Below are 12,478 nucleotides of genomic sequence, written 5' to 3'. Positions count from 1 at the left end.
CCTGTATGGGAAATAGTCCAGGGTGTGTCATTGCTAGAGGACAAGAAAGTTAAAAGTAATTTAAAAAAAAAATCATTTGTGGGATGTGAATATCACTGGCTAGGCCAGTTGCCATTCCTAATTGCCCAAAGGCAATTAAGAGTCAACCAGATTGCTGTGGGTCTGGAGTCATGTATGGGCCGGACCAGGGTAAAGATAGCTGTTTCCTTCCTTCAAGGAAATTAGTGAACCATATGGGAGACCCCCAACAATTGATTTTTAGACACTTAATTCCAGTTTTTTTAAATTCAAACTTCACCATCTGCCATGGTGGAATTCAAACCCAGGTCCCCTAAACATTAACTGAATCTAGGATTAATAGCCCAATGAGAATACCAGTAGGCCATCACCTCCCCATTTTGAAAACATTGTTGAGAAATTCATTATTCCTCAAAATTGATTCAAATAATAATCATGGACAATGTCAAATCTATTATATCACTTCAGAGAGTGAAAGGTGAAAACACTTTTTTTTTTGTGAATTAATTTCGCAGGAATGAAGACCTGGAAGACACTTCACTGAACCTTGTGATAGAATAACACCAACAATCACAACTCCGACTGATTGGGCTGAAGATACTTTCCACAATACAGAGAATACTACAACAGAGAAACCAAAGTGGGAGAGGCTATTTAGACCAAGACCAATACCTTCTCCACATCAGCATAAAGAGGAAATATATTAATTGCAAAAAATAAAGTTAAAAAAGTAACAAAGAGGATTGATGAGGGCAGAGCAGTAGATGTGATCTATATGGACTTCAGTCAGGCATTTGACAAGGTTCCCCATGGGAGACTGGTTAGCAAGGTTAGATCTCATGGAATACAGGGAGAACTAGCCATTTGGATACAGAACTGGCTTGAAGGTAGAAGACAGAGGGTGGTGGTGGAGGGTTGTTTTTCAGACTGAAGGCCTGTGACCAGTGGAGTGCCACAAGGATTGGTGATGGGTCCTCTACTTTTTGTCATTTACATAAATGATTTGGATGCGAGCATAAGAGTTACAATTAGTAAGTTTGCAGATGACACCAAAATTGGAGGCAGCAAAGAGGGTTACCTCAGATTACAACAGGATCTTGACCAGATAATCCAATGGGCTGAGAAGATAAATGCGAGGTGCTGCATTTTGGGAAAGCAAATCTTAGCAGGACTTATACCTTAATGGTAAGGTCCTAGGGAGTGTTGCTGAACAAAGAGACCTTGGTGTGCAAGTGCATAGCTCCTTTGAAAGTGGAGTCGTAGGAAGATAGGATAGTGAAGAAGGCATTTGGTATGCTTTCTTTTATTGGTCAGAGTATTGAGTACAGGAGTTGGGAGGTCATGTTGCGGCTGTACAGGACATTGATTAGGCCACTGTTGGAATATTGTGTGCAATTCTGGTCTCTTTCCTATTGGAAAGATGTTGTGAAACTTGAAAGGGTTCAGAAAAGATTTACAAGGATGTTGCCAGGGTTGGAGGATCTGAGCTACAGGGAGAGGCTGAACAGGCTGGGGCTGTTTTCCCTGGAGCGTCAGAGGATGAGGGGTGACCTTATAGAGGTTTACAAAATTATGAGGGACATGGATAGGGTAAATATGCAAAGTCTTTTCCTTGGGGTCAGGGAGTCCAGAACTAGAGGGCATAGGTTTACAGTGAGAGGAGAAAGATATAAAAGAGATCTAAGGGGCAACATTTTCATGCAGAGGGTAGTACATGAATGGAATGAGCTGCCAGAGTAAGTGGTGGAGGCTGATACAATTGCAACATTTAAGAGGCATTTGGATGGATATATGAATAGGAAGGGTTTGGAGGGATATGGGCTGGATGCTGGCAGGTGGGAGTAGACGGGGTTGGGATATCTGGTTGGCATGGACGGGTTGGACTGAAGGGTCTGTTTCCATGCTGTCCATCTCTATGTCTCTGTGAACCTAAAAAAGTAAGAAATAAGGGTTTTTAAAAACAGCTCCACAGAAGAGACTTTATGTGAAAGAAGTAAAAACTTCTAACCTCTAAAAAGCATATTTTGTATATTACAAAGCTTTAGATGAAGAAAGAACAATTGAACCCTTGATACCTTGATACCTTATAGTACCATTAGCAATCTGAGCAGCAAGTTGAAAAGTCATGATTAGTGACCAAAGATAACAATTTAAGATAGATTTCTTAACAGAACAAGTGACATATTTGACCATTCATCAGAGATGGTGTTCTTTTATTCATTCTTTCTCCAATATTGTCTTTATTTTTGTCCTCACTCCTGTTTCTCTGAGGGAAGTAGGATATCTGGCATTCTGCTATCTCATCTGAACGTATGTCAGGTGTGAGTTGGGGGAGTTGAATAATGGTAAATTTAAACTTAACCCTGCTGTCATTTAGTACTTGCTGCTGAGAGTGAAGTGAACTCTAGTACCCCATGTTACTAAGGTTCATAATTACTGACCCAGTGTAGATCAGATAATGGGATTTGTCTGGTTTGCATGGCTCATTGATGTCACGTGGTGTATTCACACACTAAAAGATTCCAGTTTAACAAGCTTGCTAATCCTAACACTAATACAAATGGATGGAATCTCAGAATTATTTGCAATTTCCTGCTCATTACCTCAGAGCTGCTTGTGGGATCTTGCTGGGCCCGCACATGGGTTTTTGCTGCATTTCACCATGTTATAACAGCTTCTGCACTTCACAAACTATTTCATCTACTATAAAACTTTATAAGATATCCTGATGTCATGAAAGGGAATATAAATACAAGTTGTTTTATTTACAATCATTTGGCAATTGTGTTATAAAATGATAAATGTGAAATTGGCAATAAGTAAATGCTCCCATAGACTTGAAATCTCTCAAATCTTTAATGTTGATTTTGAAAAGGGTGTGCCTTATCAGTTTTAACTAGTTCTACTGTGGGTTTCCTTTGAACATCTATAAATCTGAACATATTTGAATATCTGAGAACTCTGAATTTTTGATATCTAGTAAATAAATCAGCCTGTTAAAACCTAGAATGTGTATAATTTTGCAGCACATTATATGCCTTTTTTAAACAATCATCCTTGAAATTTACTCAAGTAAATGCCAATTTTACTCTCAGGAACAATAATTAAATTTTGTGTTACAACTAGGGCTTTGGATTTTCAATCTTGGTTTGAGATTACAGTGCCTCTGATTCAACCTCTTAAATTCCTGAATCTTAGCTAGCAATCAAAACTGCCAATTTGTTGACTGGACACATCCCTTCATTGGTGATGGCAATTTTCTTTTTTCCTTTTACCAGATGAAATTGACATTACAGTATGGAACAAGTCATATCTTAAAATATTTAAACAAGGGACAATGTAACCATCTTACGGTTACTTTCAACTGCATTACTATCGCTGGACCCTTTCTTTCAATCGCCTGGCACCATCTTTGATCAGAAACTTAACTGGACTATCTGTATCAATACCGTGTCCTCAAAACCTGGCCAAATTCTGGGTAATCTGCAAAGATCAACCTGCATCTTGACTTCCCAGTGACTTTCCATCAACTGAAAGTAAAAGTCAGAGTATAATATATCAAGGGTTGTGGGGGCAGACAGGAAAGTGGAGTTAGATCATAATCAAATTGCCATGATAATAATGAATGGCCCAGCAAGTGACTCAAAGGGCAGAATGGCCTGGCTTGCTTCAAAGTCTTATGTTATTTATTGCAGGGCAAAATATTGTTAACATTAAATAACTAAGGTAGGGCTGAGTAAAAGTGAAAGATTCTTTTGGTGTGTCTTTGTGATTTTTGGCCATTGTGTCCTAAAAGTTCCTCTGTGCCTGATTTCTTTCAGTAATGTTCTGCTGTGTTATGTTTCTTGTCATAGTCTTTGCTCCTGAAACACTAGCCTTTGAATTGATGCTCTTCCAGCAGCGGTTGATGTTTATCTCAGCTTGTCTCTCTTGGAATGGCCTTTAGTGTTTTGGATTATGGAGCTGCTTGGGACAAACCTCAACAAAAAGAAACACTTCATATTTTTCCAGTCCCTCTTTGCGCTTAAGGGGCATTCCTGAAGGAAATTCATCAGGAGCAGCTCTGTAAAGCAGGACTCTTGGATCTGTTCCCAGTGATACCTCAAATACCGTCTACCGCTGGATGACAGTCAATTTGGGAAGTAAGTCAATATTAGAGGAGCAAATAAGGCAGGCAGCAATATCTTCCCAATTTCAATTACCTCGAAGGCAGTGTATAATGGCGTTGAGACACCAATTGTGCATGAAGGTTCTGATTGTGGAAGAAGCCAAGCTATGTCCACGTGATTGTTTGAAAGTCCTGGAAATGAGGCATTCTGCCAAATGACCTTGACAATTTGCCCACAAAATTATATGAAGTGTTGAGGAACTCACTATATCCATATCAGCAGGGCATCAAGCAAATTAGATGCAACATCAAATTGATGGACATCTGTGGGGAAAGGTATTTTACATGAGGGACGTGACCTGGAGCATTCCTCAGCAGCGTAAACAGACTCATCCTTTGAAACAACAGGAATAGATAGATAGATCCTCAGCATTTGGTGTTTGCTAACAAAGGATCTTTGCACAGCTTGATGCAGACTTAGACAAAGAAACATATTGGTATGCTTCCCACCCATGCTTGGAGATTCGTACATGATGTTCCTGTAGGCCAAGTGATCCTTTGTTGCCTTCACTGTCAGTTTAAACTCTCTGAAAATGCTGGGGATTTGGTGCAAAAGGGCTGTATGTGAGTGAAAAACTTGGAGAAATGAATAATCACGTTGAAATGGAAAATGGATTTGTGGAGCTCACCCTCTTTCTAATGCAGGTAAGAATCTGGTCATTAGCTGTGAGGGTTTTTCTGTGTTGCTGTACTTACTTCAGTCTTGTATCATACCCAGTTCCCAGAACTGGTGATCCCAAGTCACTTTCCACATTGTCTTGAGGTCAACAACAGATAGTTTCACTGTACCTTTTTTTTATATAGATTTCACTTTGACATTATCAATATCAAATACTGGAATTTGCCATAAACATCCTTTTTCTACAAAAGTTCATTTTTGATTTTATTTGTTTCCTTCAAAATTTATTCTTAATAAAGTAGGTGTTGCAATATTGTATTTTCCTGTAACATGAATGATTTTTAAATTGTATGGTTGTAGGATTAGACTCCAGCAAAAAAATTTCAAATTCTTAGTAAGAAATCTTGCTATCATCTGAATCGATAATAGTCTTTTAGAAGTGTTAAGATTTCAAAGTATTTTAGCACCAACAGCGAGGACTGAATTTTCCCAGCCCCTGAAAGATGTGGGCAATAGTGAGTCAGTTGGAAAATATGTCAAAAATGGAAAAGTGAGATTCTCAACATTCATTTTTTAAAAATCACAGAATTGTGCTCAATACATTTTAATAGCTCAATGAGAATCTCAGTAGTAACTGGCGATAGGATTATTTGCATGCATTAACATCTTATAATCTAATATCACCTCATTTCACACAAAATGTTATTTTTATAATACTATAGAGAAACAAGATAGCAGAAATATCCATAGAATTATCAGCAAGTATCTCCCTGCAGCTTGCTGTCATCTTTTTTGGGTCATTACCATGTTCAAAATTCCCCAATATCTCGATTAGCACCAACCACCCACAGCCTCCGTACATGGACGTTGGTATTGGTAAAGCAATGATATCATCATACTGTAATGGCACTTTTCTGACTGCACTCCAGAACTCACTGACCTCTTATGTTGCAATGTTATTGCTAGGCCACTTCGTACACGTGGACAGGTGCTCACCTCATGAATGGGTGCAGGATGCATCTCACGGCCTGCTTTCATAGCTCTCAATTACTTTGCACAAACTTGGATGTCGATAGCATTTTCTGCCTTGCCTTGTCTTTTTGTGCATTGCCACATCATTCAGAACTTAGAGGCACATAGATGTACTATCATGACTTTCCTACCAGTGGAGATACCAAGTCAGGCATGTTGGCATGTTTTACAGCAATGGTCAGGCTGCTGTACAGAATTGTCATATGTCAACATCACAGCTGCAGCATGTGGTAACTGCTAACACAGCAAACACGCTGAAAGTGCTTCAACTAAATAATCGTGTCTCCAAGTTTAAGGGGAGTCATGCTCAGTCTAGTTGGGGAGACTGTCATCAGTTAGAATACAGATGCAGTAAGGAGACAGTGAGGTCTGCAGATGCTGGAGATCAGAGTTGAGAGTAAGTTGCTCTAAGTCAAAGCTATCGGCCAGTGTCAGCTTGGAGCTTGGATACGGTGTTAGTCAGCCACTTGGGGCATTTGGGATCAGGGTTCCGCATCCCATTAGTCTAGGGAGTTGGTCACAGTCAGTCTGCAGGTCCAGTGGATTGACTCTAGGGATTAGCAGCATCGGTTGGGAAGTTATACAGGTATCCGTCAAGATCTTGTCAGTCAGCAACAGGACTATCAAATCCAGTTAGTCAGAGGGATGGGTTATAGTCAATCAAGGTGTGGGGCTATCAGGATCCACTGTTGTGATGGGGATGTTGGAGAAGACAATTGTCGGCAGATGTAGAAGGGATAATTATTGTGAGGGGGAGAGGGCAACTCATTGTAGGAAGGCAGGAGACAATGCAGCATGGGAGGGTATGTGTTACTGCAGGAAGGAGGCCACTGACAGTCACCACTAATGAAAACTCAGTGGCTGAAAGGTGGGAGAGTGCATGGCAATAATTAGCATAGCGAAGTTGTAAACATGGGGCTCATTGTAAAGTGGGGAGATGTAAAGAGTTGGGAACATGGGGAGGATTAAAGTAAATAGGGTTGTCAGGGTTATCAAAGCAAAAAGAAAGATAAAGGTTTAGTGAGTGACCTGGACTGACAGGCCAAACCTACAACTCACTCTGTGAAATGCTACCTGGGCCACCTTTCATTCTTATCCAAATTGCAATTGCACAATGGAAATGAATGTTTGCTGCCACTACATCTGGAGTGGGCTGAGAAAGTATTTTTTTCAAATCTTTCAGGAACCAAGCTTTGCTTGTGAGCACTATTCCTGACTTGTGTCACGTAGACATGGTGGACAGACATTGGGGAGGCAGGTAGTAAATTATTCACCACAGAATTCATAGCCTCCAGCCTGCTCTTGGACCAGCTGTAACTATAGTGGCTACAGTTCCATTTCTTGTCAATGGTAAACTCTAGGACGTTAATATGAAATTTTGGGAAAATACAGTCAGTCCTTTAATCCTGTGAATGCTGGAAATCTAAAATTAAAAAGGAATATGTTAAGGTAACACTTCAGGTCCCTGATTGATTGTGTAACTGAGTGGATTGTGCTGCAGGGAACTGCAATGGACCTGATGCACTGACAAGCTTCCTTCTGTGAAGTAAGTAATCCTGTGACTTTACTACTCTACTCAAACTCCAGACTTAAAAGGAACATTGTATTCTCATCTTCTAGAAGTAATGTAATACAGATGCTGGAGATCTGAAATAATAAAACTGCTAGAGGAGGTTTGGCCAAATTTGTAAAGACAGAAACAGATTTAATTGGCAAAATCTTATAGGGCCTGAGCAACATTGACTGTGGCAGGATTTGTGGTAGAATTGTGTGATAACATTGGTGAGGTCTATTGTGCTGTCAAGAGTAACCTATTGCACCCTTTCATGCATTTGCCAAGTAGTGGGGCCAGTTTCTGTCTCTATTTAAAAATGCTGCTTACTTCATGAATATTCAGCTTCCTACCTTTCCAAATGTACCAAACAAGTTTGATACCAAGAATTCTTCACACGGCAGCCAAAGCAGGTACCTGGTGACTTAAGCTCACTGCTTGCACCAAAGGGCCTCCATTTTAAACATTGCGCATGCACTGAGATTTTGTTGGATTAGTGGTGCTGGAAGAGCACAGCAGTTCAGGCAGCATCCAACGAGCAGCGAAATTGACGTTTCGGGCAAAAGCCCTTCATCAGGAATCAGGAGATTTTGTTGCCCAACAAGCACCAGCCACATGCACTGCACTTCCACAGACATTGATATCTGATATATGACAGCCTGTAAGTAATGGAATTCAATCTGGATAAATATGAGGTGATGCACATGGGCAGGTTAAACAAGAGAAGGCAAAACATGATGATTGGCAGGACCCTGGGAAGTGCCGAGGATCAGAGGGACTTTGGTATTCATGTCCACCAGTCCATTAAGGTGTAGATAAAGTGGTAAAGCAGGCATTTGGTATATTGACCTTTATTAGCCGAGGCATCGAGTTGAAGACCAGGGAGGTTATCCTGGAACTGTTATAAAACATTGTTTAGGACGCAGCTGGAGTATTGTGATAAATAAAATATAAAACTGGACATTTGGAATGAAAACAGAAATTGCTGGAAAAATTCTGCAGCATCTGTGAACAGACAGCACAGTTAATATTTCGCATCCTGTGACCCTTCTTCAGAACTGATGGTAGCTCAGTAAAGGTGGTATTTATGCTGAAGACATGGGTGGAGGGAGGAAATGAATGTGAAGATAAGGAGAAATGGAGCCCAGAGAGAGAGAATGACAGTTAGGGAGACCAGGGGATGGATAATAGTGTGCTTAGGAGATGGAAAAGCTAATAATGGGGACCATAAGTAGCTGAAAATGGGTTGGCTGGGCCAATTGCACCCCCTGCGATGACAGGGCCTGGGGTGTGGGTAAAGGCCATGGAACATGATATTAAGGTTCTAAAATTGTTGAACTCAATATTGAGTTGTGCAAGGTTCCCAAACAGAAAATGAGATGTTTGCACTGATCCTTGCTGAGACAGATATGTTGGCCAGGGAACACTGGAATGTATGGAAGTGGCAGGCAACTAGAAGTTCAGGGTCATTTTTGCAAGCTCTAGTGTTGTGTTCAGTTCTGAAAATCACATTATAGGAGGGATAGCACTGAAGAATGTGCAGAGGAGATTCATCAGGATGTTTCCTGTGTTGTAGAATTATAATTAAAAAGACATTTTGCATAGACTAGGACTGTTTTCCTTAGAGCAGAGGAGATTGAAAGGAAATTTGATTTGAGATATATAAAATTATGAGTGAAGTGGATGGGGTGGACAGAAATAAACCTTTTCCCTTGATGGAGTAATCAATGACCAGGGGGTGGGGCGATGTAGATTTATGGACAGAGGCAGGAGGTTTAGAAGGGATGTGATGAAAACTTTTTCACCCAATAGGCAGTGGGAATCTGGAAATCATTGCCTGTAAGTGTGGTAGAGGCAGAAACCCTCAAAACATGTAATTATTTAGATGTGCACTTGTGATGCCAAAGCATAGAAGGCTATGGACCAAGTGCTGAACAATGGGATAAGAATATGCACATGGTTGTTTTTGATTGGAGGGTTGAGAGACCTTTATCTGTGTTGTAGATCTCTCTTAACCTATACGACACTTCTCGGATCCACTTACAAGATGCATCTGTACTACAGTGCTGCACTTCAGGCTATACGGACACCTATTATTGTAAGCTTCAGCAAGGACACTGCATGGTCAGGGTTAGGCACCCAGTTCATGAACTGGATATAGCTGCATTTCTGGATTGTTCTCTTGCTTGCAAGGCACTCAAAGCAAATCTGCTTCACATTACCTTTCCTTGCCTTTTTATACTTTGCCTGCTCAGCCAGAGAGCAGGATCATGATATTCCAGTTTTGCTGTGCAATTCTGTACAGACACAAAGTCAGGAAACATGTCATAGATATCATTGTTCACTGGCCTTCATTCTTCAAGTCCCAGCACAGTAAGTCAGAGCAACTTTTAGTATCAGTCCAGGAGCTTGGACATGGTTAGTCAGCTGCTTTGGGCAATCGGAGTCAATATGGTTTCCAGATAAGGGATGAGGAACCCAATATTGTGCAGCTCACCACTCTTTGGGCCCAAAACGTCGATTTCGAAGCTACTTGGATGCTGCCTGAACTGCTGTGCTCTTCCAGCACCACTAATCCAGAATCTGGTTTCCAGCATCTGCAGTCATTGTTTTTTCCAAGTTGGGAAGCAGTCAGTGCATAGGGCATGCAGAGTTGGCAGTGGATGACAGTAAGTGAGAGAAGATGTGACAGGCAGTTGCAGAAGTAGTGGATCAAGAGCTTTCTGTTCGCCGAGCTGGGAATATGTTTTGCCAAATTTTCCTTGTCTGCCATGTCTGGGACAAAAGGCAAGAACTGTGCAAGGCAGCTCTAGACTCTCCGTTCTTGTCTGTAAAAACAATACACTTTTAAATGTGGCACCAGCAGCAGGAGTGCTGGTCAAGTCTGCGATATTCCAGAAGCGGCTGATCATTCCAGTAACAGCAGTTAATTTGGATGAGGATCAAATCAGATGAGAAAGGTGCTGTATGAGTGTGGTAGATAGTTAATGAGGCATATTTGACCAGATATAGTGAGAAAACCCATTAGGTCTTATGGTGAAAAACCCTCCATAAGTCCTGACCTAACTGGCACTCAGCCAAAATAAAACATAAGATGCAATTCAATATTTCAAATTCAATGTGACCCTATTTCAGAACTAAGGACAAATGGAAAAGTCCTGAATTTATGATGTTAAAAAGGGTGAGGGGCAAATGGAAGAGAAGAGTAAGTCAGGGAACGGTTAAATGAGTTTGGACATCAAAGATGTCATGAAGAAAATTACAGAGAGAAGACATCATAGATTCAGAGTAGGGTCTAAGAGAAAACCATGAAAACAGGATACAGATACTGGGGGTGGGATAGCGGAGGGGAGACTATGAAAAGGGAGTACAGAGTTCATGGTCTTCAATTATTCAGTTTAATGTTCAGTCTAGAAGTCTGTAAAGTGCCTAAATGAAAAATCATGCGTTATTCCTCCAACTGAAATGTCATCAATATTAGTGAGTTGTCATGTCTCTCTTCCAGATGCTGCCAGACCCATTGAGTATTTCCAGCCTTTCTGTTTATATTTTAGATTTCCAGCATCTGCAATATTTTGTCTTTGTGAGGGTATTAGGGTTATTTCTGCTGAGTATGTGGATGGGATATGTGGGGGGAGTTAAAATATAGTGAAGTGCTTACTCACACCAAGTCTGTCCTAATCTGCCAACTATAATTTAAAATTGTTTGTGACAAGAACACCACCTTTTTTCTTTAAATATGCTGATTGGGCTTTGATAAAGGATCACTACCTCATTCATCAGTTTCATGAGGTCTCAGTGGGAAAACTGTGGACTAAATTTATATTGGGCTCTTTCCTCCCCAAATCCACACACACAAACATTTTCAGACACTCGACCTTGATTCCTGGAGTTCTGAGTTTGTGTAAAGGAGTATAGCCTCTAGGTCCTTATCACAGTGCTGTCCTATGATTTTAACAACAACTTGTAGCGCATTTAATGAATTACAATATCCAAAATGCTTCACAAAACCATCACAAAACACAATATGACATTAAATCATATGAGGACAGATAACAAAAGGCTTAGTTAGAGTTAGATTTTATGGAGGGTCTTGTCGGGTGAAATTGAGCTAGGAGGGAAGGAAGTTGAAAGCATAGGCAGTAATGGTACGGTAATTAAAATCAAAGATACGTGGCTGCTATTTCCCATCAATCCTGGTTTTTTTTCATCAGAAATTACAAGCAGGAGCTTAATAAGGTCTGTTTCCTGTTTAGGAGTCACAATTGAGGATATCAAATTAGACAACAATTGTGCAGGGAGTAAACAAATTATTTCACTGTGTGCAATTCTGGTCTCTTTCCTAGCAGAAGGATGTTGTGAAAAGGTTCAAAAAGATTTAAAAGAATGTTGCTAAACTTGGAGGGTTTGAGCTATAGGGAGAGTATGAATAGGCTGGGGCTGTTTTGTCTGGAGCAGAAACCCACAACCGCAAACCTGCAGACAACCTCACAATGCTACACTTCTCCAAATTCCACCCAAAACACATTAAAACAGCCATTCCCTATGGAAAAGCCCTACGCGTGCACGTGTTCAGATAAAGAGGAACGCGACGGGCACCTGGAAGTACTCAGGGATGCCCTCATAAGCACGGAGTACGATACCCAACTCATCGACCACGAGTTTTGACGTGCCACAGAAAGAAACCGTAATGACCTCCTCAGGAGACAGACACGTGCTGCAACCGATTGTTACAGTTAACCTGAGAATGTAATTTTTAAAAGAAATTTGTGATTTATATATGAAAGTGAAACTATCATAGTATTCTAACAGATGAAAGACTCAACAAACAATCAAGGTATTTTTCAATGTATAATTTCAGTTACATCACACTGTAAACTTTTGCTATAAATTCTGTGCCTTACAATTGTGTCCTCCACAACCACCTGATGAAGGAGCGGCGCTCCGAAAGCTAGTGCTTCTAAATAAACCCATTGGACTATAACCTGATGTTGTGTGATTTTTAACTTTGGATTTGAAAGGGTTATTTTGATTAGAAAGGGTTGTTTTAAATTAGAATTTGTTCGATCTTATGATCGTAAAATAGACT

Source organism: Chiloscyllium punctatum, chromosome 1 (assembly GCF_047496795.1).
Source record: "Chiloscyllium punctatum isolate Juve2018m chromosome 1, sChiPun1.3, whole genome shotgun sequence".
NCBI lineage: Eukaryota > Metazoa > Chordata > Chondrichthyes > Orectolobiformes > Hemiscylliidae > Chiloscyllium > Chiloscyllium punctatum.
Note: the sequence above shows the minus strand (reverse complement) of the source record.